The following is a 22,713-nucleotide window of genomic DNA, read 5'->3' on the forward strand; positions in this document are numbered from 1 at the left end:
ATGCCATTATTAAAGTCTTAAAGGCACCTGATTTTTTTGTCTGTTGATGTAACTGTCATAATAGATTCCTGCCTTTCAAAAAAAAAAAATCTCCTTTCAAGTAAAACACAGCCCCCTGAAGCAGCCGCCCTCCTACAAAGTTTTGGGAGAATAGAAGAATGCTCAGAGGAAACACCATTACCTGGATGACATACTCTCTAACTTTGCCTTAGCTATCACCTTCCAGTCAGCACTACCAACAGGAATACTTGGTCCAGGCCAGTACTGCCTTTCTTATGGGTCAGGGGACCGACAGAAGAATAATACAAACATGGCACTGACTGCAACATTTTCATTTCAGGAAAACCTAAAAAGTCAACTCAACCAATAATTAAAGCAATTTCATCACATCTCAGATTACTGCAATAAGATGGTAAAAAAAAAAAAACTTAATATCTGAAAGGTCAGAATCACAGCCTTTATATCAAATTGATGGTTACAGGTCCTCTTTTGAATGCTGACAGAAAAAAATTCAGTTTATGAAGAAAACCTCATAACACTATGTATTAACACTCTGCAACACCAAGAAGTCTTCTAGATGTTAGTGTAAGTAAAATTGTAAAAAAATCCAAGAACAAGAGCACCCATTTTTCCTATTCCGATCAAGAAAACTAGGGAAAAAAGCTTCAAAGCATTTTTAATTTGCAGAAAAATTTAGACTAAAACTAACTCTAAACTAGTGCAAGAACCATAAAAGAAGCAAAGACTTAGAAATATGAACAGAATAAATGTAGTATAAGAGGTCTTAAGGTATCAACAAACAATCTTGGAGGGTAAAAGTTTAATTCTTTCAGAGGAATATGTGATGAACTACAGAATTGATTTTACATGACAAAACCCTAAGAACTGGTACTTCCAAAATATACTTTTGTTATTAACCTTGTGGAATAGCCTGGATGATATTTATAATTTAGTGCTCTGTTACTGATGCATATTCAGCTCTCCAGATTTAAAGTTCAAGTTTTACTCAGTCATGTATTCCAACTATGTACAAGCACAGGTATTTATCACAGAAGGGTTGAGGTTGGAAGGGACCTCTGGAGGTCACCTCATCCAAACCCCTTGCTCAAGCAGGGTCACCTAGAGTCAGCTGTCTGGGGCCATATCCCAGTTGCTTCTGAGTATCTCCAAGGATGAAGATATTACAACCTCTGAGCAACCTGTTCCACTTCTCAGACACCATCACACTAAATTAACCAACACATGAATACCACACAGAATAAAGTTAAAATAGGAACAGACAGAAGGAAAGAGAAGAATGGGTGCTCTATTATAAAGGAGTTTAGATGATACAAATATTTTGTAATGCTACAGTTCTATACCTACCATTTGGTTAACCCATGCTGTATTTCCCAAGATATGTACTATTTTTGCTTCATGTGGTTTTCCTTTGATTTTGTATGTAATGAGTTACCTAGGAAAAAATTTTTACTGCACTTGAGGTGTACACCAACATAACTATCCAGTTATTTTAATTATAATGAAACAATCTTCTGAGCTTACCAATGAAAAGGATATTCAATGAATAAAAAGAGTTTTAAATTAACCAGTGTGTCGTGGTTTAAGCCCAGCCGGTGACTCAGAACCACACAGCTGCTCGCTCACTCTCCCTCTTCTTCCTCCTCCCGCTCCTGGAGGGATGGGGAGGAGAATCAAAAGAATGTAAAACTCCCACAGGTTGAGATAAGAACAGTCCAGTAACTAAGGTATAATACAAAACCACTACTACCACCATTAATAATAATAATGATAAGGGAAATAACAAGGGGAGAGAATACAATTGCTCACCACCTGCCAACTGATACACAGCCCAAGCTGAGCAGCAATCTGGGCCTTTGGTGTGTTATCACCAAACTTTGGTGTGTTATCAGCATTGTTCTCAGGCTAAAGTCAAAAACACAGCACTGCACCAGCTACTAAGAAGGAGAAACATGACTGCTACTGCTGAACCCAGGACATCATAGTGAAATACTCCAACTTTACTGTAGGTTAAAATAGTATTAGCCCTTATGGAAGTACCTTCCTTAATGGAAGAATACTCTAACACAGGTCAATTTACAGAGGCTACTCTTCTGCTGTTACACCCCACAGATTCAAAAGTAGCAACAGGTAGTTCTGGAAAAAGCCATTTAAATCAGAGAAGAAAACCCCATAAACATAACTATTATTTTGTAGGAAAACAAACAAGAAAAATGACTTTTTAGACTCTATCCCAGTAGCAGATATTTACAGGTAACACTAATAAGCAATAAAATTTGATAACTGTTTGCAGTACATTACTGTTTTCTTGTAGAAAATAATACACAGAAATTAAAGAACAAAGGAAATACCATGTAGAAACATAAATGTTACCTCTGGGTTCCATTCAATTTCGTTATCAATGGGTTTCACCCTACAAACTACAAATTCCACAGCTTGAGGTGGCAGACACTGAAACCTTGCAGGTAAGTGAAGCAGCTGACATCTCTGAACTTGACTTGTTCTGCCTTCACCTATATATTTAATTTTGACACTGAAGAACAAATTTTTGGGGAAATCTCTATCACCTGAACCCTTCATACAGTAGGAAAAGAAACACAGAATTATTGTCTAAACAGTTTTTTAATCTACTCATTTAGAAAATTATATTTTCATAGCAAAACATTTAATTGTGTGTGCACATGCATGGGTAGTCATTCTATTTTCCACTCAGTAACTTAAAAATAGGTTTTTTAAGGTTTGAATAGCAGTGATTTTTTGCTGATTTTTGGGGGTGGGATGACTTTTTTTAAAAACTATAAACAGTGAAAGTTTTAAATTACTCTGTATAAAAAAGTGCACATGAAGAATTAAAAAAACCCCAACATATTTACCTGTGAAAAAGTCTTTTCTCACATAATCCATAAAATGCTAGTGCCTTCATTTTTAACAGAAATTTTATTACTAGGGTTCTTAAAATACTCAATTTCTTCAGCAAGAATTGTATATTGGTCCTTTTGTTTATCTACAAAGTAATTTGTTGCACTTACAATGTGAAGAGGCAATATCTGAAAACGGAAAACACATAAGAAAGGAGGACTGCATGATTTCTTAAATGAATGAAATATTAAGTTTTCATATTCAAGATCACCTACCTCTCTGTCATGGTTTAAGCCCAGCCGGTAACTCAGAACCATGCAGCTGCTTGCTCACTCCCCACTTCTTCCTTCCCTCCCCCCCCCTTCCGGAGGGATGGGGAGGAGAATTGGAAGAATGTAAATCCCACAGGTTGAGATAAGAACAGTCCAGTAACTAAGGTACAATACAAAACCACTACCAATACCACCAATAATAATAACGATAAAGGAAATAACAAGGGGAGAGAATATAAAACTAAAAGGGGAAAAGGAAAAGTAAACAATAAACACAAGTGATGCACAATACAATTGCTCACCACCCACCGACGGATACCCAGCTCAACCCGAGCAGCAATCTGGGCCTTCCACGTGACTCCCCCCAGTTTACATACTGGGCATGATGTGCTGTGGTATGGAATAACCCTTTGGCTAGTTTGGGTCAGGTGTCCTGTCTCTGCTTCCTCCTGGCTTCTTGTGCCCCTCCTTACTGGCAGAGCATGAGCCTGAAAAATCCTTGGTCAGAGTAAACATTAGTTAGCAACAACTAAAAACATCGGTGTGTTATCAGCATTGTTCTCAGGAAATGGAATAGGTCACATCTGCTGTCTTGAGTGCACCACATGTAAGTGCAAGTTTCTAATACTAGTGTCATGAAACCTGTCCCAGTCTTGGGCACTAACACCGGATACATGTAGGTTGTCAAAGGGTTTGAAAACTCATACCAACAAAAGCTTACTTCTTAGGCAGAAATGGAGTGACACTAAAGAATCCACCCAGTTCTCCTATTTTCTATTCTTATAAGCTGTGACTTTTGGGAATGGAAAACACTAACTGCATGACATAAAGGCACACAAATTCTGCAAAAGATAGGCAGGAAGAAGGCAGAAGCAGCTCATTCAAATGGAAGGCATCCAGCACACCTTAGACCCAAGGGCTAAAACTTTGGAAGAACCAATGTCTACATGCTTGCCCTCAGCAATCATCATCCAACAAGGAGACAAGAGACTGCACAATACTGCTGTACAGGAAGACACTCCAGTATAGAAGGGACTGAAAAGCCAGGTGAAGGGAGCTGGAGATACAAACTGTTACTTGGATGTGAAAAAACCACCATAGCAAAGTCAACCCAGTAACCACGATGGTTTCATGACTGTGAAACTATTGAAAAAAAGGCCCAGTGAGAACAGCACTCTATCAAAATGATTTTCAAAAAGCACTGACATCTTAGTAGGCAATAACTGCTCCATCTAGAAGGTAAGGAAGGAGGTATATCCCATTTTCTGTGGATACTGCAAAGAAAAATGCTACTCTCAAATAACAAGGCCAGCATATGCTTGTTTTTCAGCAAGTTTGCATGAACACATCAGCCAAGAAAAAAAATCCTCAGTTCCAGCAAAGAACACATCAGCTTCCACTTCAACTTCTCTTTGCTCCAAAAGATAAATTTCTTTTCCTCTACCACAAATATAACAGAAGTTTACAGGAACATTAACCTTTGTTAATTTTTATATAGGATCTCAATTTATAGAGGGAAGGAATAAACAGAACATAAGCCCTCTTCCCATAGAACGGGAATCTTCAATGGACGGATGGATAGGGGCAAAGCAGTTGACATAAACTACCTGGACTTGTGCAAAGCATTCGACACTGTCCCGCACGACATCCTCATCTCTAAATTGGAGAGACATCAATTTGATGGATGGACCACATGGTGGATAAAGAATTGACTGGATGGCCGCATGCAAAGAGTTGTGGTCAATGGCTCAATGTCCAGTTGGAAAACAGTAACAAGTGGTGTCCCTCAGGGGTCGGTGTTGGGACCAGTCCTGTTCAACATCTTTGTCGGAGACCTGGACAGTGGGATTGAGCGCGCCCTCAGCAAGTTTGCCGACAACACCAAGCTGTGTGGTTCAGTTGATATGCTGGAGGGAAGGGATGCCATCCAGAGGGACCTTGACACGCTTGAGAGGTGGGCCAATGCCAACCTTATGAAGTTTAAGCAAGCCAAGTGTAAGGTCCTACACCTGGGTCGGGGCAATTCCAGGCACAGCTACAGGTTGGGCAGAGAAGAGATTCAGAGCAGCCCTGCAGAGAAGGACTTGGGGGTGTTGGTCGATGAGAAACTGAACATGAGCCGGTAGTGTGCGCTTGCAGCACAGAAAGCCAACCGTATCCTAGGCTGCATCAAAAGAAGCGTCACCAGCAGGTCGAAGGAGGTGATCCTGCCCCTCTACTCTGCTCTCGTGAGACCTCACTTGGAGTACTGCGTACACTTCTGGTGTCCTCAACATAAAAAGGACCTGGAGCTGTTGGAGCAAGTCCAGAGGAGGGCCACGAGGATGATAAGGGGGCTGGAGCACCTCCCGTATGAAGACAGGCTGAGAGAGTTGGGGCTGTTCAGCCTGGAGAAGAGAAGGCTGCGTGGAGACCTCATAGCAGCCTTCCAGTATCTGAAGGGGGCCTACAAGGATGCTGGGGAGGGACTCTTCATGAGGGATTGTAGTGGTAGGACAAGGGGTAATGGGTTCAAACTTAAACAGGGGAAGTTTAGATTAGATATAAGGAAGAAGTTCTCTAATGTGAGGGTAGTGAGGCACTGGAATGGGTTGATTCTATGATTCTATATAGTATACGTACCCCAGTGATATTAATGTAATACATAAAGTCATATGCTAAGTAGCTACTTAAGGTCTGTCTTGTTGGTAACCAAAACAAAGGAAAAAAATAACTTAATGTCACATATCCAGGCACTTGTAGAATTTTATCAGGGATATTTTGGGATACATCCATTTGCATATTAATTTGATGATGATCAGGACAAGCTGTTCTATTCCTATGTATTAAAAACATGGGTTTAGAAAAAAGCCTCTTTCTTCAGTCGTAAAATATTTTAATGCGATTTACAACAGCCTAACACACTAAAATTTCATCAGTCCTCAATATTCAAATTCTGTCTCAAATAGCACCCATGACTCTGGGGGGTTAGACAGAAACACCAAAAAGCTCTTGGTGATTGTAGTGGTTTGAGCCGAGCTGGTAACTTGGAACCACGCAGCGGCTCGTTCACTCCCCCCCCTTCTTCCTCCCCCCCGCTCCTGGAGGGATGGGGAGGAGAATCGGAAGAATGTAACTCCCACGGGTTGCGATAAGAGCAGTCCAGTAAGTAAGCCTAAGGTATATTACAAAACTGCTACTACTACCACTAATAATAATAATGATAAGGTAAATAACAAGGGGATAGGATACAATTGCTCATCACCCGCTGACCGATACCCAGCCTGACGGGAGCAGTGATCTGGGCCTTCCGGGTAACTCCCCCCGGTTTACATACTGGCAATGACATGCCATGATATGGAATACCCCTTTGGCTATTTTGGGTCAGGTGTCCTGTCTCTGCTTCCTCCCGGCTTCCCCTCCTCCGTGGCAAAGCATGAGACTGAGAAAGTCCTTGGTCAGAGTAAACGTTAGTTAGCAACAACTAAAAACATCGGTGTTATCAGCATTGTTCCCAGGCTGAAAGTTAAAGAACACAGCACTGCACCAGCTACTAAGGAGAAAAATGACTGCTAGAGCTGAACCCAGGACAGTATCCACCCCTTATTCCATAGCATTCATGTCATGCTCAGATCCCACATCTCTCAACACACCATCGCCCCATCCCATATATACACATATATATACACCCACACCCACACACAAAGAGAAAGATATCGTTCCCTAGTCCATGCACCAATCCCTATAAAATTGCTGAATTCATCCAGTCCATGATGTCAGGCTCCATCTCTTGTAATAGTCTTTCAGGGCAGGAGGGACGGTGTGTAGTGTTGGATAGTTGCCTGCTGATGACACTGCCGAACTCGTCTGATCACTGCTGAGCTCGTCTGGTTCCGTCAAAATTCATTCTTTGTTGGGGTGATGATCGGAGGGAAGTCAGGGTCAGTTGCTCGTGACCTGAAAATATCTAGCTGGTGGGCTATAAAAGTGTTATAGAGCAGGCAACAGCATACAATTGAGTTCATTGGCTGTTTTCCTCCCAGGTACACATCGGAATTCCCCATCTTCCCGCATTACCCACCAAGTATATCCAGGTCCCTGAGCAAAAGCAACCCCACGAGTGGGTTTGCCTTTACCTGAAGCAGGAATAACCCAGACTGTCTTCCCCAACAAATTCTTTATGTGCACCACAGGAACTTTATCCCCCTCTAGAGCAGTACGTAAAGGTCCTGATTGGGCTGGGCCAGCCCTGTTGGCAGATCCCCTAGTGTTGACCAACCAGGTGGCTTTTGGTAAATGTGTATCCCAGTGTTTGAAAGTCCCACCACCCATTGCTCTCAGGGTAGCTTTTAACAGCCCATTGTTCCGTTCGATTTTCCCAGAGGCTGGTGCATGGTAGCGGATGTGATATACCCACTCAATGCCATGCTCTTTGGCCCAAGTGTCTATGAGGTCATTCTGGAAATGAGTCCCATTGTCTGACTCAATTCTCTCTGGGGTGCCGTGTCACCACAAGACTTGTTTCTCAAGGCCCAGGATAGTGTTCCGGGCAGTGGCGTGGGACACAGCATATGTTTCCATCCATCAGGTGGATGTTTCCACCATGGTAAGCACATAGCGCTTGCCTTGGCGGGTTGGTGGGAGTGTGATATAGTCAATCTGCCAGGCCTCCCCATACTTGTACTTCAGCCATCGTCCTCCATACCAGAGAGGCTTTAACTGCTTGGCTTGCTTAATTGCAGCACATGTTTCACATTCACAAATAACCTGGGCAATAGCATCCATTATCAAGTCCACCCCTCGACCACGAGCCCATCTCTGTGTTGCATCTCTGCCTTGATGGCCTGAGGTGTCATGGGCCCAAGGGGCTAAAAATAATTCACCCTTATGTTGCCAATCTAAGTCCATCTGAGCCACTTTAATCTTAGCAGCTTTATCCACTTGCTGGTTGTTTTGGTGTTCCTCAGTGGCCCGACTCTTGGGTACATGAGCATCTACGTGGCGTACTGTCCCCACCAGGTTCTGCACCCGGGCAGCGATATCTTGCCACAATGCAGCAGCCCAGATGGGTTTACTTCTGCGTTGCCAGTTGCTCTGCTTCCATTGCTGCAACCACCCCCACAGGGCATTTGCCACCATCCATGAGTCAGTATAGAGATAAAGTACTGGCCATTTTTCTCATTCAGCAATGTCCAAGGCCAGCTGGATGGCTTTCACCTCTGCAAACTGACTCCATTCACCCTCTCCTTCAGCAGTTTCTGCAACTTGTCACAGGGGACTCCACACAGCTGCCTTCCATCTCCAATGCTTTCCCACAATAGGGCAGGACCCATCAGTAAACAAGGCATATTGCTTCTCACTCTCTGACAGTTTATTATATGGTGGGGCCTCTTCGGCATGCGTCACCTCCTCTTCTGGTGACATCCCAAAATCTTTGCCCTCTGGCCAGTCCATGATGACTTCTAGAATTCCTGGATGACTGGGATTTCCTATTCGAGCTCGTTGTGTAATTAGTGCGGCCCACTTGCTCCATGTAGCATCAGTTGCATGATGTGTAGAGGAGACCCTGCCTTTGAACATCCAGCCCAGCACAGGCAACCGGGGTGCCAGGAGGAGCTGCGCTTCAGTTCCGATTACTTCTGAAGAAGCTCGAACCCCTTCATAGGCTGCCAGTGTCTCTTTTTCAGTGGGAGTGTAGCTGGCCTCGGATCCTTTATATCCCCGACTCCAAAAGCCAAGGGGTCGACCTCGAGTCTCCCCTGGAGCTTTCTGCCAGAGGCTCCAGGTAGGACCATTCTCCCCAGCTGCGGTATAGAGCACATTTTTCACATCTGGCCCGGCCCGGACTGGTCCAAGGGCTACTGCATGAACTACCTCTCGTTTAATTTGTTCAAAGTATAGTTGTTGCTCGGGGCCCCATTTGAAATCATTCTTCCGGGTCACGTGGTAGAGAGGGCTTACAATCAGACTCTAATTTGGGATGTGCATTCTCCAGAACCCCACAACACCTAAGAAAGCTTGTGTTTCTTTCTTGTTAGTTGGTGGAGACATTGCTGTTATCTTGTTGATCACGTCTGTGGGGATATGGCGATGTCCATCTTGCCATTTTATTCCCAAAAATTGAACCTCCTGTGTGGGTCCCTTGACCTTACTCCGTTTTATGGCAAAACCGGCCTTCAGCAGGATTTGGATTATCTTCCTCCCTTTCTCAAAAACTTCTTCTGCTGTATCGCCCCACACGATGATGTCATCAATGTATTGCAGGTGTTCTGGAGCTTGCCCCTGTTCCAGTGCAGTCTGGATCAGCCCATGGCAGATGGAAGGGCTGTGTTTCCACCCCTGGGGCAGTCGGTTCCAAGCGTACTGGACGCCCCTCCAAGTGAAAGCAAACTGTGGCCTGCTCTCTGCTGCCAAAGGGATTGAGAAAAATGCATTGGCAATGTCAGTTGCGGCATCCCACTTGGCTGCCTTTGACTCCAGTTCATATTGAAGTTCTAACATGTCCGGTACGGCAGCACTCAATGGTGGTGTGACTTCGTTCAGGCCACGATAGTCTACTGTTAGTCTCCACTCTCCATTAGACTTTCTCACTGGCCATATGGGGCTATTAAAGGGTGAGCGGGTCCTGCTGATCACTCCTTGGCTCTCCAGTCTACGGATCAGCTTATGGATGGGAAGCAGGGAGTCTCGGTTGGTGCGGTATTGCCGCCGGTGCACTGTTGTGGTCGCAATTGGCACTTGTTGTTCTTCGACCTTCAGCAACCCCACAACAGAAGGATCCTCTAAGAGACCGGGCAAGGTGGACAGCTGCTTAATTTCCTCTGTCTCCAAGGCAGCGATACCAAAAGCCCATCTATACCCTTTTGGGTCTTTGAAGTACCCTCTCCTGAGATAGTCTATGCCAAGGATGCATGGAGCCCCTGGACCAGTCACAATGGGGTGCTTTTGCCACTTCCTCCCAGTCAGGCTGATTTCAGCTTCCAGTACAGTTAACTCTTGGGATCCTCCTGTCACTCCAGAAATACAAATGGGTTCCACCCCTTGATACCTTGATGGCATCAGAGTACACTGTGCACCGGTATCTACTAGAGCCTTATACTTCTGTGGGACTGATGTGCCAGGTCATCTGATCCACACAGTCCAGTAAACCTGATTATCCCTCTCCTGCACCTGGCTGGAGGCAGGGCCCCCCTAATAGTGATCACAAGATTGTCCTCTTATGTCCTGTAGAAAGGGATTAGTATTCCTTATCACGTGGGAAGCTGGATAGATCGGATAAATCGTCTCTCAATTGTTTGAACTCCTGGGTCAGGAGTTTTTCCACAGCTGAAATGATGGAAGGGGTGAGAGTGTCTTCGAACTCTCGGAGTTGACGAATCAGGTCGTCCACCGTTGGTGATACTCCGTCATTCCAGGTCATTGATGCCAATGTGTGGGCATATGATGATGGCGCACTCCGTGTAAGTTTCCACCACATGGGTCGTGTACATTTGACTTCATCTGGATCTACGGATGTGTTCCTGGCATCCGGCCTATGATAGATCATCTCTAGAATGGCTGATTCCCTCAGGGACTGGATGCCTTTCTCTATCGTGGTCCAGTTGGCTGAGCGACTCGTAATATTGTCCTTGTAGGGAAACCTTTCCTTCACAGCTGCCAGGAGCCGCCTCCAAAGACTGAGGGCTTGCTTCTCTCTTGCAATCGCTTTGTCAATTCCTCCTTCCCTAGCAAGTGATCCCAGCTGCTTGGCTTCCCTACCTTCTAGTTCGTGACTGTCGGCCCCATTGTCCCAGCACCGGAGCAACCAGGTGACAATGTGCTCCCCTGGAAGACGGGTGAAATCTTTTCGCATATTCCGCAGTTCGGTTGAGGTCCGGGGTCGAGAAGTGACCTCTTCTTCTTCTTCCTCTTCCTCTGACCCACGTAGTAGTAACTCTTGTTCAGATGCTGTTCCATGTAGTAATTGCATTGGGTTTTCATCTTTCTTCACTGCAGGGGTTGCTCTTTGTGCGTCTCATTTGCTTTTGCTTACAGGGGCAACAGATATTGTCACAAACCGGCCATTTGGTTTAGCTGCAGTGTTTGTCATTGTGGTTGGAGTGGCTGCAGCATCTGCCACTAGGATTGGAGTGGCTGCAGTGTCTGTCGCTGTGGTTGGTGCAGCTGTTGTGCTTGGGGGTTGAGTAACACCAACAGCTGTGTTGTCTGTTGCTGTCAGGGTTTGAGTAGCTGCTGTGCTTGTCACTGGGGTTGGTGTCGCTGCTGTGCTTGTAGTTGGCATAGCTGCGTTGTCTGTTGCTTTGCCATCAGATCCAGAGACATCTTTTTCCCTTTGAAGGTTGTGGATAGTGTTGCTCAGGGCTCTGTAGGCGTAGGCCAAGCCGCAGCACGTTGTAGCAAGTTGTCCCTCTCTGGTATAACCAGGAAGACAGCACACCTCGTTTAAGTGTTTTACTAGTTTTTCCAAATGTTGCACTTGTTCAGTGGTGAAGTTCCAAAGCACTGGAGGGGCCCACTGGCCTAGATACTTGCCCATACTATCCCACACACCCTGCCACTCATGACTGTCCAGCCTGGGGGAAAATCTCTTGGTGGTCCTCCTATATCGTCGTCTAACCCTAGACCAGGTTTGAACCCGACACTGCTTAACTTTCGAGATCAGACAAAATAGGGTGTTCCCAGAGTGGGATGGCCATGGGTAAAAAACACTCCATATGTGTGCCAACATGCTGATCCCCAGCACAATCAGCAGGCAGGTTTCAAGGGTTTTCAAAGGCCATCCAAAACCTTCAGAACTCTCAAATGCTGTTGTATAATAGGCTGGTGGGGGAGCGCGGGGTGTAAGGGAATGCCTCCTTCCTAGGTTGACCCCTCGAGGAGAAAAAAAAAGATATGGAATTGCTAAAAAATTTCATTATATGCCTCCCAAAGTATAGAGGTGATGGCCATGCTGGGAACGCAAACCAGACCAGTTTCATGATTAATGAGTTTATTGCATTACAAGTCATTACCATGAAGTACAGTGAAACAAGAACCTTAGCTCAGGCCCCCCAGCCGATAAACACTAAAACAGCAAATAGTGGCTGTAAGTAAGGTACGACATGCTGAAACTCTGAGATCAAACGCAACAACTCCGAGAGCAAATAAATTGACGTCGTGCTGAGTAGTAACAATGAATGTTTATCACAAATATCATTAGGCACACTCTGATCAGATCTGTTGTTATCTCAACCCTTCGTGCCCCATGTTGGGCGCCACAAAGAACTGTCGTGGTTTGAGCCCATCCCGTAACTCGGAACCATGCAGCCACTTGCTCACTCCCCCCCCTTCTTCCTCCCCCCTGCTCCTGGGCCTAGTGTTCTGCGCCTTCCAGGAAGAAGCAGTTACAGCACACCTGACCCAAACTGGCCAAAGGGGTATTCTATATCATAGCACATCATGCCTGATATATAAACCGGGGGGAGTTACTCGTAAGGCTAGATTGCTGCTCAGGTTGGGCTGGGTATCAGTCGGTGGGTAGTGAGCAATTGTATTCTCTCCCCTTGTTATTTCTCTTATCATTATTATTATTGGTGGTGGTAGTAGTAATTTTGCATTATACCTTAGTTTCTGGACTGTTCTTATCTCAACCTGTGGGACTTCATTCTTCCGATTCTCCTCCCCATCCCTCCGGGAGCAGGAGGGAAGAAGGGGGGGGGTGAGCGAGCGGTTGCGTGGTTCTGAGTTACCGATTGGGCTTAAACCATGAGAAGTATCTAGCATATCTTAGCTACTGTAAAGAAAGACATGAGAAATTTAGTTAAATTTAGATTGCTAATATGAAAAATAAAAAAATTGAGATTATGGAGATTAATCTTATTGATTTCCTGTATAAAAATATAACTAAAAGATTAGTTTCCTATGGGTTAATACATTAAACAGAAGCTTTTCTCACCATTAAGGTGTCCTCTCTATTCTAAGCAGATTCTGTCCTCTAACAACATGCATGCTCATGTGTCAGTCTCTCAGAAAAAGCACTAAAACCCCCTCACTGATCTATCCATACGTAACTTGCATGAATGTAGTATTCTCAAAAGGCTTTATGTATTTCTCAAGTTCAAGGTTCACAAATTAATCACTACAAAATCCTTCATTATTTTATAAACAGCCATGTCTAATGAACTTAACACTTAAAATATTTTTGTAGGCCATTAAGATATTTGAAGTTGGTGTGCACAAGGATTACTATAAACAGCTTCAATGCTTCTTTAGCATCAACAAACATTCTCTTTATGTGGTGGTAGGGTTGGTTTTGATATGCTTGAAGAAATTAACCCTCAAATATTCAAGGAAAACATGTCAGAAAGTTATGAGACAAACCAGATTTGCTTCCATTAACTATCCTCAAAGGTTAAACATTCAAAATACATTAACATTTACATAAGAATCCTCTAAATATCACAGGATCTATTCCAGCTTCTGGAAGGGAATACATTCCATGTTTCAGGACTGACGTCTTATGACATCTGAACAATCCAGACCATATCCTTTTGCTATCCCATCCTTGAACTATTGCTAAAGGTTTTAAGTCTAATATCCTCATAGCTTGCCTCCTTTAGCAGTATCAGGCTTAACAGAACTGGTTCCTATCTCTTGCTTCCTAATCAAATCATAGAATAGTTAGGGTTGGAAAGGACCTTAAGATCGTCTAGTTCCGACTCCCCTGCCATGGGCAGGGACACCTCACGCTAGACCATGTCACCCAAGGCTCTGTCCAACCTGGCCCTGAACACTGCCGGGGATGGAGCATTTACCACTTCTTTTGGCAACCTGTTCCAGTGCCTCACCACCCTCACAGTAAAGAACTTCTTCCTTATATCTAATCTGAATTTAGATTGCACTCCTCTTACTTTGCACTGTTGGAGGACTAGTAAAGAGACAAAGTGCAGAAGATATTTTTTTCTGCTGCTATGTTGTCACATATACTTATTGCTATAATGTCTGAAGAAAGAGCTGTTGCAGAAGGAGTCTGTCTTAGTCTCCATCTCTGAAATGTTGAGTATGCAATCCCACAAAAAAGGTATAAAAATGGAGCATGTTCTATTGCAGATAGATAACTTTGTAGTAGTTTTATGTAAGTTTTTAAGAAATTACATGTTAAACATGCTATCTTTCCCCCAACACCCTACAACTTGAAGCTTAACTAAATTCTGTAGACTTTCAGAGGATGACACAAAATGTTTCTTTAAAATCAGAGAAAGTCATCTACAATTTCAACTACTCCAGAGTAGAAAGCAACAGAGCAGAACTTCTTAACATGGTGGCTTAAGTTTTCTCTATACCACTCCTGGAAACAGTAAAAAATAAAATTAAAAAAACTGACAGAACTTTTACTGGAAAAAAGATCATCTGATCAACTCAAAGTTCCAACCTGACAGAAGTGAAGAATAATGAATGTATTCTCTGCCAGACATTCCTGTCTGTTAGGCTTTCTTCTGGTTGGCAGAAGGGCAGCGTTGGGGCTATTTTTAGCAGAAATAATTAACTTCCAAATTCGTGTTCTTCCTTTATTCTCAGAAGACAAGATATTTTAGTTTGTTATACCTTGGCAATTAAAAAACCCCAAACACTTTTCTACTTAAATAGTTTTTTACCTCATGAATCACGTCTGCTTCATTTACTGAATGAGTGAATACCAGCACCTTCTGAAGATTATTGTGGGTAAAATCCAGCATTTTGAGTAACACAGCAATTCTCTCACTGTTCACACAAGGTTGCACTACCTAGAAGTAGATACAAAACAGAGGGCTGATAATTAATGTAATCTACACATATTTTACTAAATCTTCCCTTTAATAAGCACTAAGAATTGTTATATTCTACCAAAGTAAATCTAGTAAATGCTAGCTCCAGTAAGTGGTATATCTTGTCTTAAACTTAAAGATTCAACTCTCCAAGAGGTATGCATAATTAAAATCCATCACATAATCAAAATCCCACAGTAAGTTTTTTCATTCATTTAGTTTTAGGTGAATTAGCAATCTAAGTTCAGCATTTTCAAATACCACTAAAAAAGCCTCATACCCCCAAAGCATTCTGCACCATCTAAAATACTCTTAATGACTGAAAACATCAAAACACTGACATTTTCAGTCCTGCCAAACCATTATTTAGACTTCTCACAAAAAGTGGTGGTTTTTCAACTTCATGACATGCTCAGAATGTTTAGTCTTAGAGATTCCCCAACATTCCCAATCCCTAAATTATTACATTTTGAGACATGGAATAATTCAGATCACAGTTACCGTATTTTGTATTATTCTTAAGGGCTACACCACATTGACTGGAAATTAGATGAGAAGACACCTAAGAACATATAATAACTTTGTGGAAATTTTAGATCAAGTTCAGTTCTGTATTGTGTTGCACACAGCAGTAAACCAAGTGTTTTACTAGCTCTGTCTTGGGATAACTTACCTTGTCCTGCCACTGCTTAACAATTACGAAATTAACAACTGTAAAAACACTCTTAAAATTTTGGTCACAAACTATACCATTTGCAAATACTTCACATTGAATTCAGACTCATTTGCACTAACAATGAATTTCTTGAGAGAATATCTTCACCTCAGTCCTACCAAGGAAGGCAAAACACCTTCAGCTTGTCCAGTGACTAACTGGCAGAGGTCTTCCAAGAGTCACTTCAGTTCATATGTGGGAGGTGCACCTGAACAGTCTGAGTCAGAATTGTAGCACTATCCACTTAAAATAAACAATCAGCAACCACCTATACTGACCTTGATCAGTACAAACAGCAAAACATCTTAGCAAATGAAGTGACATAATCCCCAAATTTTTACCTGTTGCACATTTCCATAGATGGAAGCTTCTTCCATAGCTGTTATCACAATGTAAGAATCATTCATGAACTCCTTTATGAAGTGTGCTATGTGTTTATTCCAATGAGTTCCAACAGCAATGATCTGATGCTGTGAATACTCCCACTCTTCACTAACAGTGGCTTTCTTGTGACAATCTAATATAGTAAAAACCTGTAAAGAAAAAAAAAATATTTTTTTCTATCCTCTTATCCTATTCCAGAGAGTATGTAACAACAGTGAAAAGTAAACTTTTTCAGCACAATGTTTTTCCCAGTCACAAAACCACCACCACAGCAAAACACAAATTTCACATCCCAAACCAAAGTGTTTGGTTTGTGCACTTGTATCCTATTATTTGAACAACTTCTGAAGCAAGAAACAAGTGACAGAACAGCATGAAGGAACAGCATGTGCACACACGCAGGATTCTGCCCAGAGAAGGAGGAAATCTCAGGAAAATGATCTTTTCAAATCTGAAAAATACTAAGCTTAGGCAAAATTAGATCCAAGAGGTCAGAGGCAGTCAGCAAAAACTAGGAGTCAAATAGAAGATAAGCCCAACCTGCCAACCTGCCAGTGCAGTAACCCCTCCCTCAAAGGGGAGGTTGCCATAAAATCATTTATAAAAAAAGTAGTGGGGGGGGGGAAATCACCAAGAATGAATATATTTCTGATGACATTATCTGACATAAGTGACAAGCAGTCCAGTTGTGGACCATCAGGATTTCTGACAAAGCTCTACCATACTAAGAAGTATACAAGGGGTCTGCCACAATTATAAGAGATCTCTCTCAACCTGGCACTATTGAGTGCCACAGTAGGATTGTTTTTAACAATATGACATTTCTGTAACACAGTGCTTTAAAAGAGCCACAATAACCCAAGCATTATCAAATGATCACTTCCATCTGAAAGATCATCTCTTTTCTAGTCAAGACTGATGCTTTTGAGAAGCTGAGATGATCTTACAAAAATGGCAGATAACATGCACAGTATTTTACAAACTACCTGCACTCCACCTCAAGAAGCACAGGAACGCAACATAAAGAACAGCCTAATCAGAGAGAAGGAATGCCCCACTGGATAAGGATGACATTTCATCTAATTTATGACTTGCTTTGCTGCAACAAAGGCACACTTAACAGCTTCACATATAGAAAATTAGGCGATCTCTATTAAGATGTTTCTCTAGCTTTTCACAGTTAGAAACATAGTCCTTTAGTCTTATCATCAACTTTTCAACAGGTAATATAAGTTAATGATTTAAAACAAAAATCTATGACAATAAAAAAAGGCGTGTAAGCCTTTTTTGCATACTGATGTAATATGCTGTAATACTAAAAGAAAGCATCTGTCCTACAAATCCTCAAAGCAGCAATTAAAAAAAAATCTAATTCAAGTTTGAGAAAATTCTGTAAGTCAACATTTTAAAACTGATACAATATAAACATCTTTGTCAACATGAAACTTAATGCTGTTGTTCTTCCAAGATTCTCAGAGTTGGGATCAGCTTCTGCTTTTGCCTGCACTGACATTAAGGCACAGGGAAAGATTTTATGATTGCTTCCAAGACTATTTAATCATTCACTTCTGCCTTTGATTCTGCAGAGACTGAGAAGCTTACCAATAAAGATGGTTCCTGAACTGAAACCGTTCAAACAGCACCAACGAGAGGGAAAAAGAAGTTCCTTACACACAAAAGATGCAAGTCTTTAAAGTAGATTTAAGATCCCTACACTGAAACTACTGCTACCAAGTTGAAAAAAGAAATCAAGTCCTTGGGAAACCATCCACAGCAAAGGAATACAGCACAATGGAGCAGCAGTGTAGAACGGGACAAAATGGAGCTCTCCAAATTAAAGAAAACACCAAAAAAAAGGACAAATAATAGAATCATAGAATCGTAGAATAGTTAGAGTTGGAAAGGACCTTAAGATCATCGAGTTCCAACCCCCCTGCCATGGGCAGGGACACCTCGCACTAAACCATGTTGCCCAAGGCTCTGTCCAACCTGGCCTTGAACACCACCAGGGATGGAGCATTCACAACTTCCTTGGGCAACCCATTCCAGTGCCTCACCACCCTCACTGTAAAGAACTTCTTCCTTACACCTAATCTAAACTTCCCCTGTTTAGGTTTGAAGCCATTACCCCTTGTCCTACCACTACGGTCCCTAAGGAAGAGTCCCTCCCCAGCATCCTTGTAGGCCCCCTTCAGATACTGGAAGGCTGCTATGAGGTCTCCACGCAGCCTTCTCTTCTCCAGGCTGAACAGCCCCAACTCTCTCAGCCTGTCTTCATACGGGAGGTGCTCCAGCCCCCTTATCATCCTCATGGCCCTCCTCTGGACTTGCTCCAACAGCTCCATGTCCTTTTTATGTTGAGGACACCAGAACTGTACGCAGTACTCCAAGTGAGGTCTCACAAGAGCAGAGTAGAGGGGCAGGATCACCTCCTTTGACCTGCTGGTCACGCTTCTTTTGATGCAGCCTAGGATACAGTTGGCTTTCTGGGCTGCAAGTGCACGCTACCGGCTCATGTTCAGTTTCTCATCGACCAACACCCCCAAGTCCTTCTCCGCAGGGCTGCTCTGAATCTCTTCTCTGCCCAACCTGTAGCTGTGCCTGGGATTGCCCCGACCCTGGTGTAGGACCTTACACTTGGCTTGGTTAAACTTCATAAGGTTGGCATCAGCCCACCTCACAAGCGTGTCAAGGTCCCTCTGGATGGCATCCCTTCCCTCCAGCGTATCAACCGAACCACACAGCTTGGTGTTGTCGGCAAACTTGCTGAGGGCGCACTCAATCCCACTCTCCATGTAGTCGACAAAGATGTTGAACAAGACCGGTCCCAACGCCAATCCCTGAGGGACACCACTCGTTACAGTTTTCCAACTGGACATCGAGCTATTTACCACAACTCTTTGCGTGCGGCCATCCAGCCAGTTCTTTATCCACCGAGTGGTCCATCTATCAAATTGATGTCTCTCCAATTTAGAGACAAGGATACCATGCGGGACAGTGTTGAACGCTTTGCACAAGTCCAGGTAGATGACGTCAACTGCTCTGTCCCTGTCCATCGGTTCTGTGGCTCCATCAAAGAAGGCCACCAAATTGGTCAGGCAGGATTTCCCCTTAGTGAAGCCATGTTGGCTGTCACCAACCACCTCGTTATTTTTAATGTGCTTTAGCATGCTTTCCAGGAGAATCTGCTCCAAGATTTTGCCAGGCACAGAGGTGAGGCTGACTGGTCTGTAGTTCCCTAGGTCTTCCACCTTCCCCTTCTTGAAAATGGGGGTTATATTACCCTTCTTCCAGTCATAAATATAGCAGGGAAAGTCATATTTAATAGATGACATCTCCACTTTCCCAGTGTTTCATTCTGCCAGAAGTATACAGATGTGGGTTTTTTTTTTTAAATTCCATTTTTTTCTCAACTCTACCACAGGGGTTCAGGAAGGTTGTTTTTTCTCAATATGTGCCACTGTTTTCACAACTCATGCACAACTGGAACAGCATTTTACCAACTGAACATATCAGCCATTTACCTGTTCAGCAGCATCAGAGAACAGCACCTCCATCTCATCAAGAACAAGATGGCAAAGTTGACAAAATCAATTGCGATGTTCAAACAGTCTCAGGAAGTTATATGGTGTAGTCACGATAACTTCACCTACAATTAGGAAGTAAAGACTTAACATTAACTTACAACTTGAGAGAATAAGATACTATAGGACATGGCAGTTTTAATAAAAAGGCCACATTTGCATTTCAAGATACACCATTGTCGTGGTTTGAGCCCAGCCGGTAACTCAGAACCACACAGCCGCTCGCTCACTCCCCCCCCCCCCGCCTTCTTCCTCCCCCCGCTCCCAGAGGGATGGGGAGGAGAATGGGAAGAATGTAACTCCCACGGGTTGAGATAAGAGCAGTCCCGCAACTAAGGTATAACACAAAACCACTACTGCTACCACCAATGATAATAACGATTAGTGAAATAACAAGGGGAGAGGATACAATTGCTCACCACCCGCCGACCGATACCCAGCCCGACCCGAACAGTCATCTGGGCCTTCCGGGTAACTCCCCCCGGTTTATATACTGGGCATGACGTGCTGTGGTATGGAATACCCCTTTGGCTAGTTTGGGTCAGGTGTCCTGTCTCTGCTTCCTCCCGGCTTCCCCTCCTCCCTGGCAAAGCATGAGACTGAGAAAGTCCTTGGTTGGAATAAACATTACTTAGCAACTACTAAAAACATCGGTGTTATCAGCGTTGTTCCCAGGCTGAAAGTTAAAAACCACAGCACTGCACCAGCTACTAAGCAGGAGAAAAATGACTGCTATAGCTGAACCCAGGACAGTATCCACCCCTTATTCCATACCATTCACGTCATGCTCAGATCCCACATCTCTCAGCACACCATCGCCCCTGTCCCATATATACACATATATATACACCCACACCCACACACAGAGAAAGATATCATTCCCTAGTCCATGGACCAATCCCTGTAAAATTGCTGAACTCATCCAGTCCATGATGTCAGGCTCCATCTCTTGTAATAGTCTTTCAGGGCAGGAGGGACGGTACATAGTCTTGGGTTGTTGCCTGCTGATGATACCGCCAAACTCATCTGGTCACTGCTGAGCTCATCTGGTTTCCTCAAAATTCATTCTTTGTTGAGGTGATGATCGGAGGGAAGTCAGGGTCAATGGCTGGTGACCTGAAGATATCTAGCTGGTGGGCTATAAAAGTGTTATAGAGCAGGCAACAGCGTACAATTGAGTTCATTGGCTGTTTTCCCCCAAAATCAAATCCCCTTGAGGTACACATCGGACTTCCCCATCTTCCCGCATTACCCACCAAGTATATCCAGGTCCCTGAGCAAAAGCAACCCCACGAGTGGGTTTGCCTTTACCTGAAGCAGGAATAACCCAGACTGTCTTCCCCAACAAATTCTTTATGTGCACCACAGGAACTTTATCCCCCTCTACAGGACGTAAAAGTTCTGATTGGGCTGGGCCAGCCCTGTTGGCAGATCCCCTACTGTTGACCAACCAGGTGGCTTTTGGTAAATGTGTATCCCAGTGTTTGAAAGTCCCACCACCCATTGCTCTCAGTGTAGTATTTAACAGCCCATTGTACCGTTCGATTTTCCCAGAGGCTGGTGCATGGTAGGGGATGTGGTATACCCACTCAATGCCATGCTCTTTGGCCCAAGTGTCTATGAGGTTGTTCCGGAAATGAGTCCCATTGTCTGACTCAATTCTCTCTGGGGTGCCGTGTCGCCACAAGACTTGTTTCTCAAGGCCCAGGATAGTGTTCCGGGCAGTGGCATGGGACACAGCGTATGTTTCCAGCCAGCCGGTGGTTGCTTCCACCATGGTCAGCACATAGCGCTTGCCTTGGCGGGTTGGTGGGAGTGTGATATAGTCAATCTGCCAGGCCTCCCCATATTTGTACTTCAGCCATCGTCCTCCATACCAGAGAGGCTTTAACCGCTTGGCTTGCTTAATTGCAGCACATGTTTCACATTCGTGAATAACCTGGGCAATAGTGTCCATCGTTAACTCCACCCCTCGATCACGAGCCCATCTATATGTTGCATCTCTGCCTTGATGGCCTGAGGTGTCATGGGCCCACCGGGCTAAAAATAATTCACCCTTATGTTGCCAATCCAAGTCCATCTGAGCCACTTTAATCTTAGCAGCTTTATCCACTTGCTGGTTATTCTGGTGTTCCTCAGTGGCCCGACTCTTGGGTACATGAGCATCTACGTGGCGTACCTTCACCACCAGGTTCTGCACCCGAGCAGCGATATCTTGCCACAGTGCAGCAGCCCAGATGGGTTTACTTCTGCGTTGCCAGTTGCTCTGCTTCCATTGCTGCAACCACCCCCACAGGGCATTTGCCACCATCCATGAGTCAGTATAGAGATAAAGTACTGGCCATTTTTCTCGTTCAGCAATGTCCAAGGCCAGCTGGATGGCTTTCACCTCTGCAAATTGGCTTGATTCACCCTCTCCCTCAGCAGTTTCTGCAACTTGTCACAGGGGACTCCACACAGCTGCCTTCCATCTCTGATGCTTTCCCACAATACAGCAGGACCCATCAGTAAACAAGGCATATTGCTTTTCACTCTCTGACAGTTCATTATATGGTGGGGCCTCTTCAGCACGCGTCACCTCCTCTTCTGGTGACATCCCAAAATCTTTGCCCTCTGGCCAGTCCATGATGACTTCTAGAATTCCTGGATGACTGGGATTTCCTATTCGAGCTCGTTGTGTAATTAGTGCGGCCCACTTACTCCATGTAGCATCAGTTGCATGATGTGTAGAGGAGACCCTGCCTTTGAACATCCAGCCCAGCACAGGCAACCGGGGTGCCAGGAGGAGCTGCGCTTCAGTTCCAATCACTTCTGAGGCAGCTCGAACCCCTTCATAGGCTGCCAGTATCTCTTTTTCAGTGGGAGTGTAGCTGGCCTCGGATCCTTTATATCCCCGACTCCAAAAGACGAGGGGTCGACCTCGAGTCTCCCCTGGAGCTTTCTGCCAGAGGCTCCAGGTAGGACCATTCTCCCCAGCTGCGGTATAGAGCACATTTTTCACATCTGGCCCTGCCCGGACTGGTCCAAGGGCTACTGCATGAACTATTTCTCGTTTAATTTGTTCAAAGGCTTGTTGTTGCTCAGGGCCCCATTTGAAATCATTCTTCTTCCGGGTCACG

The 22,713-nt window shown here is 44.1% G+C and overlaps 1 pseudogene; it reads right to left on the reverse strand.

Annotated features, from left to right (window-relative positions):
• Positions 1 to 475: 475 nt before the first annotated feature.
• LOC115619233 overlaps positions 476 to 22,713 on the reverse strand; it is a 29,711-nt pseudogene continuing 7,473 nt past the window's right edge.

The sequence above is a fragment of the Strigops habroptila genome, chromosome W (assembly GCF_004027225.2).
Source record: "Strigops habroptila isolate Jane chromosome W, bStrHab1.2.pri, whole genome shotgun sequence".
Lineage (NCBI taxonomy): Eukaryota > Metazoa > Chordata > Aves > Psittaciformes > Psittacidae > Strigops > Strigops habroptila.